This window comes from Bidens hawaiensis, unplaced genomic scaffold (assembly GCF_021521415.1).
Source record: "Bidens hawaiensis isolate Kalapana, Puna unplaced genomic scaffold, B.hawaiensis_p1.1 tig00010461_1, whole genome shotgun sequence".
NCBI classification, from domain to species: Eukaryota; Viridiplantae; Streptophyta; class Magnoliopsida; order Asterales; family Asteraceae; genus Bidens; species Bidens hawaiensis.
Window position 1 is genome coordinate 274,010 of NW_027491796.1, and position 7,192 is coordinate 281,201.

The 7,192-nt window shown below is 40.8% G+C and overlaps 1 pseudogene; it reads left to right on the top strand.

Annotated features, from left to right (window-relative positions):
* The first annotated feature begins 555 nt into the window (after positions 1-555).
* Positions 556-996, top strand: LOC143535239 (chaperone protein dnaJ 11, chloroplastic pseudogene; annotated as a pseudogene).
* Positions 997-7,192: the final 6,196 nt, after the last annotated feature.

Here is a 7,192-nt window from a genome sequence, read left to right on the forward strand (position 1 = left end):
TGGATACGATGATTTTGGCTGGAATCTCGTTGGAAACCGCCGATTTGGCCAGAATCTCATCAGAAAAAGCTTATTAAGTCCGATTAATCTTGATTTTGACCGGATTTAACCATTGACCGATTAGCCCAATATTAATCAGTGAAGTGCAGACTAACGATTATCGAGGATTAGTCGGCGCGTAATCGAAATTTCTGACACACTGTCTTACAAAAGGTCCAAATTACCACACACATTCAAACAAAAACCTTTCATCAAAACAACAAAAAGTACAAAATAATTACATTTTATTTGGCATATAAAGAGTATGGACATCACCCCCTCTGTCAATCTGTCACCCACAAATCCACAATTTGCTGAGTCACTAGACCCCATCAACAAATGAAACGGATAACTTTGAATCTATTTATATATATATATCTATATTTAGTTATTTACTGAAATTCCAACTCAGCACTCTTCGTTTTTTCGCGTCTATATAACCCCAACCCCTTATCCACTTATTATTCATATTCATCTCATTCACTCACTCACACATTCATATTATTATTATTATTAATGGCTTTTTCATCTTCATCCTTGTTCACTTCAAGCAATTTCACCGTGAATCATACATCCGTTAGGTACAACAACACCAAACCTAACTCACCACCAATTACATCATGCAATTTCGCCACGTCAGATCGAGCCACAACGTCTAATCGAAACCCTAACTCACTATACGAAGTGCTCGGGATCCAAATCGGAGCCGATACGGTGGAGATCAAGTCGGCGTACCGGCGGTTGGCCAGAGTGTTGCATCCGGACGTCGGAAACCTGGACTCGTCCGCGGATGAGTTTATGAAGCTGCATTCGGCGTACGCTACGTTGTCGGATCCAGGAAAACGAGCCGATTATGATCGGAGTTTGTTAGGGAGGCAGAGTGTGTCTGGCCGGAGTTATTCGCCGGCGGGAGGGTACGGTGGTGGACGGAGATGGGAAACGGACCAGTGCTGGTAGTTAGTCAGAGACGGATCTGTGTTGTGTGTATATATCATGTGTAGATCTAATTAGTAATTTTGGAAGCTAACTTATTATATTTTTTAATGAGTAAAAGTGAAATTAAATTATATAAAATATAATTATATATAGGCTCGGTTATAATAACATGGTCTGATCCAAATAAAATTATGAAAGTGCGGTAATTTAAATACAAAAATGTTACAGTTTTATAAAAATATCCAAAATGGATAATAGAAAGTTATCAAATTAAATATAATAAATTAATGGAACTTTATCTTTAAACAAAGGTTACAAGATTAGTGGACAATGATCAAAAATCCATCCCATTGGGTGGTTATATTATATGGGTTGGCCCCACCATCATCCTCATCTAACATTTTGTATAAAATGTTAGAAAACCATTTTAATATCCAAAACGTTAAAAGGGACGGTGTTCTTTGGCGTTTTTAGCCAAAACATAGTCACAACTCTCTCCGTTACGCTTGATCTATGATCTGTTAAGATATAATTTGATTATAACTTATTGTAAAACTGATATAAGTTTGTGTAACATATTTAACAATTAAGTGATGGTAATGTATAACTAAAGGAGTTAAGATAAAGTTTTATACTCTCTAATATGTCACGATTAACATTTCTTTTATCACTTTACACGTATTACTTTTTTTTAACTGATAATGACGTAGAAACAAGAGGACGGCAATAAATGATGGGTAACCGTTACCTTTTTTTAATGATAAAAGTAAATAGTATATTTGATTAGATCCTCAACCAAATAAAATAATGGATAAATAAAACAAAAATAATCGTGCATATATTGAGTAAATATCCAAAAAATTATATAATAAACGTAAATAAAAAGTACCATTAGAGACAGTTTAATACTTTTTTAAGATTTTACACATGAAAAAAAAAGTGCAATCAAATCAAAGAAAAGCCTATTACTCTTTTATGTTAGGCACTTAATTAGGCTTAGGCTCTCTTGTCTACAAAGTGCAAATTGAGTCGTACACAATTAATGAGTTGTTAGGGACACATTCTAAAAAGAACAAGATAAATAAAATATTAACTTTTCAGGGCGGACTAAGATCATACCAATTTTACATCGCCATCTTACTTTTACTCTAAACTATCTTGGGCTACCTTACGGGCACCTTACGGGCCTGCGACACGTAACTAAACTAAGATTTTAATTTTTAATTAAGAATAACTAATAAATTATAAATTTAAAAATTCAAAATAAATAAAAATGCATACATTATAAATTTAAAAATACATAATAATTAAACAACACTTTATTCAATAAAAAATACATAAGAAAAAAGATACTATTTCCAATAACATCGGCTTTTGACTTTTGTTATGACTTCAATTGCGTCGTTATCGCGAGCGTTAATTTGTCCGATCATATGTCGCCATTTCGAACACACATGGTGTTCTTCACGATCACTTGATCGTCCATCTAAAACAAAATAGTTTCAAACTTGTGCCCAAAAACCCAACGATTGTTGTTCTACATAGTCCATATATTCGGAAACATAGACCCAAGCCTTAGCTAATGTTACTTCTTCTTCATAGTTTCATCTTCGTGACTCTCTCCTAATTATTGGAATTTGGTTTCTCCATGTAAAGTAATGGTCCGAAGTGAAATTGATAAAATGGTTATAAAATAGTGTGTATAAATATAGTGGATATTTTTATTTTATAAGCGTAACAGAAAAAAAAAGAGTCAAAAATAGAGCCGTTGGACACACTCCAAGCCCCTTCCTCTTCTCTTCAACGGGTGATGCTACCGTAAGGCACTACCTTTAGGGTGGTTTTCTGAGGTTGCCGGCGGTGTTTCCCTAGGGGAATAGTACCCCTTGGAGGATACCCGACCTTCACACCTTCCACACTAAATAATCCAACCATCTTTCTTTATTTTTTTTATACCAAAAAAACAAGATAATATTAGAAAAAGTGTGATCGTCTTCAAAAGGAAGTTGAAATATAGTAAATATCAAAAACACAAACACAAAGAAAAGAATAGAAAAAAGCATCTACTTTTAGGGATGAGTATTTTTGGTATCGGACCGGTACCGAATCGGCACCAAGTTTTAAGTTTAGGTATCGGTACAGTACCGTATTACGAAATACCGGAATCATACCGGTACCGAACCGAACTTTTCGGTATCGGTACCGAATCAAACATTTCAATACCTATACCAAATATTCATTCGAGATTAGGATATTTAGGATCAGTGTCGGTTGATACCGATACCATCTTAAGCTCATCTCTATTTACTCTATTCTTCCCCACATTACCTCCAATGACAACTACTTTAAAATAGTGACAATATAATAGATTTAACCTTTCAAACCAGCCTAGCTATGATTTAATGAACTAGGTAATGGTTTCTTTACACTAAATGCAGCTTGTCAAGGCTTACTTTGGCCTTCGCCTTTTGCTTTTTCTTAATTGCCAAGTGGGATATTTCATAATATCTATTCTAACAAGAAACTAGAAACATCGATTACAAGCCTACGTCAAAAAGTATAATCACCAACAAAAGATAAATTAAAAAGAACACAGGTTTAACTGGTTGAAGAAATCGACCTTGTTTTTAGTCCATAAAAAACTATTCGTTTTTATTTCTTATACCGTCATATAAACCGTTGGAGATTGGTTTACAAAAATCTTTATGTACTTGCAAAAGGTCCAACACTGTAAAAAAAATTACTTGTAATAATACTCTTTGTAATACTTTTTTGAGTTAATTGCATTTTGCTACTCACTTTTCTAAAATTACATATACGCCCTCACAACATATAAAACATAACACGAATATCTGAAGAGGTAGGTCCCAGCAGAGGTGGTTAGGACCCGCAAGACTCCCTTAAAAGGAGACGTCTGCGCAGTTGAACACGCAAGACTCCTTAAACGGACGTCTGCGCAGTTGAACCCGCAGACTTCACCATAGGGACGTCTGCGCCGCGGCCTACCAAACCCGCAGGACCCACCACGCTCAGAGTTGTGACGACCTCACATGCGGTACGCAAGCTGGTCCCGCAGGAAATGCCTCCCTATGGTTTCCAAGTATCCGCCTGTTCCCGCAGATGCGGATACCCGCCATTAGGGACTGGCCACCCGCGCAGCATGGCTACACGCATAAGGCTCAAACTCATAATAATTCAGTAGTCACCTGAAGAAGGAATGAGCAAAGCCGGGAACATTCCCGCATAAAGGCGGGAGGGGGAAAACTCCCGCCTAAATGAGCCAGTCCGTATAATAATGGAGGATCTTTTGTGTGATACCTGACGAGGTATGGACAAAAGATCTGACCAACGATACGACAGCTCACTGACAGCAGCATGGCAGACAACACGCCATAGCACTGTGACCAATAGCCGCCGCCTGCTCACCAACTCCTGCCATACCACGTGCCTAGCCTGTAGTTGGTGGAAAAGGAAAAGTGAACAGCACGCCTGGTCACTGTCAGCCGCTGCCTATCCACCAATTACCAGCAGAGCACGTGTGTAGGCCACAGTTGGCAGAGTAGTAGGCCGGCTAAACCTCCTTGGAAACCCACCTCCGGCTATAAAAGACATCAAATGGTATTATCATTTCATCATCTAATATCTTGTATAATTTACCTGATAACTGCTCTAGTATTCTTAATATACTTTTATATTCAAAGAGTAATATAGACTGATTCTCACGCCGGAGGGTGGTCACAAGGAGGAACCCCCCCTTTCTTATTGACGAGCTCACGGTGTCTGTTTTGCAGGTTATCGGAAGAACCATCTTGCCGGAATTAACCCCTCGTGGGAAACGTCTATCTAACCCTCAGATTACTCGTAATCTGTCGGGGTTCGACTGGTGTTTCTTCATTGGCGCCATCCGTGCATAAAGCTAGAACTTTATTTTTCTACAGTTTTTTCAAATTTTCTGGAAAGATGGTTAAGGATACTCCGGTCCCAAAATCGAGTAACCAAGAGACTCCGGTAATTATGACCCCAGCTATAAGGGGGAATACCGAGTACACAAACTTTACGAACACTACCCCAGCTACCCAAGCCGGGGCAAGTGAAGTAAATAATCAGACACTGGGATTCACCGATACCCAGTTAGAAAATCAACAGACGAGGCTCCCCTGCCAAACACTCGATGAGGTTAAAGCGTGGACCGAAGCACGTCAAAAAGAGTTCCAAGCTGAGTTGGATGAACGTTTACGTTCACTCCAACAAGTGGAAGAATTCGAATACGACGATGATTCGGAGAAAGTATTGTGATTTTCACAAAACCAAAGGCCACAACACTGAAGAATGCTTAGACGTAAAGGACTTGGTCGAAGCATTTGTCAAGGGTGGGACACTCGCGCACCTTGTGGCGAAGTGAGCGTCGAGCAGGCTGATGCGTGAACCCCAGCTGGGGAAACGCACGAATAAAAATTGCAGCTTCAACGGAGACTACATACTGCGTAAACAACGAGATCCCGAACAAGATACATGTCGGCTCGATGGTGCTCCCATCCAAGCCACGCCTAATGGGAGCTCAATTACACAGTTTGTATGTAGATCAATTCCAAATTTGTAAAGAAAAGGCCTAGAACCACTTCTAATGGAAACGATTCTCCTTCAAATTGAAGCTGATGATTTTACATTTATATTTTATGAACTTTGCACATGGAGATGCCGGTATCCGCCGCATCAAGTGAAGAATCGTTGCGCAGGGAAGGCGGCAAAACCCGCACAAACCCAAAAGCATCAAACCTTCACGCAGGTCAGTTAAAGGGGAAAGGTTCAGCCATCCCACTATGTGAAAGTGCCGGTATATCCGCATGAATCCTGGTAGAGGAAGCTGAACACTAACCTATTAACAACCACGCATTGAACGGTCGATTCGAACACTAATGCCGGTAGTCATCGCATCAAGAAGAGTCATTGCGTGGGGAAGGCGGCAAAACCCGCATAAACCCAAAAAACGACAGAACCTTCACGCAGGTCAGTTAAAGGGGAAAGGTTCAGCCATCCCACTATGTGAAAGTGCCGGTATATCCGCATGAATCCTGGTAGAGGAAAGCTGAACACTAACCTATTAACAACCACGCGTTGAACGGTCGATTCGAACACTAATGCCGGTATTCACCGCATCAAGTGAAGAATCGTTGCGTGGGGAAGGCAGCAAAACCCGCATAAACCCAGAAAATGACAAGACCTTCACGCAGGACAGTTAAAGGGGAAGAGTTTAGCCATCCTACCAAGTGCAAGTGCCGGTCCTATCCGCACACTCACAAAGGGGGAAGCAAAACTTCAACCTACTGTCAACCACATTCAAGGTTAACTTATTCTAAACACTTTGGAAATCGCTAATTTAAACTAACTATGCAAGTCATATAAGGTTTATAAAGCAATGAACCCAAAGGAAATAACAGTCTTATCCACAAAAAGATTTGTATTTCACAAAAGATATATTACAAGAATGGCCGGGTAACTACCCGCCTACAAAACAAAATCTAGTCTATCCTAGCAGCGGAAAGGGATCTTCAGAATCAAGCTTCAGGACCACTTCCACTTGGACCCGCCCCATCAGTAGAGCGTGGCGGTTCAAGGAAAGCCTTGAGGATAGCAAGTCCATCAGCAGCAGCAGCGACTTCCTTCACCTTCTCCACCACCGGATGCGGGAAGGCGGCATATTGGTTCACCGCTTGGTCATATGCAGCTTCGGTGTCCACATCGAACAAAGGGAAGTTGGAAGGCGGGACGCCTTTCTCAACGAACCCTAGACCAAGCAGGAAGCCGGCCTTTTCCCCATCCTCATGAGAAGCGTTGAGGGCTGCGCTCATGGCATCATCGTAAGTAGTCTCTGAGAAGACCCGATGCACAACCTACAAAGAAAATACAAGTGTCAAACACCTTTTCTATGTACAAAGGAAAGCGTGAAGACGTAAAGCTAAACATACCTGAGACAACGCTTCTCGAAGAAGCCATCCCTTGGCAACCAGAACTTCTTGGAGGGCGGCTTGAGCTTGGGTGCGGGCGCGTTCGGCTTCGCTTTTGTTAAGGTTGGCAAGTAGCACTTCCTTTGCAGCAGCCTCTTCAACGCCCTTAAGCTTCCGCTCGGTGTGGTCAAGCACGCCCCTCTGGTCCAGGATCTCTTGGAGCTTCTTGGCATCTTCCATCGCCAAGGCATCATGAGCACGTTGGAGAGCCT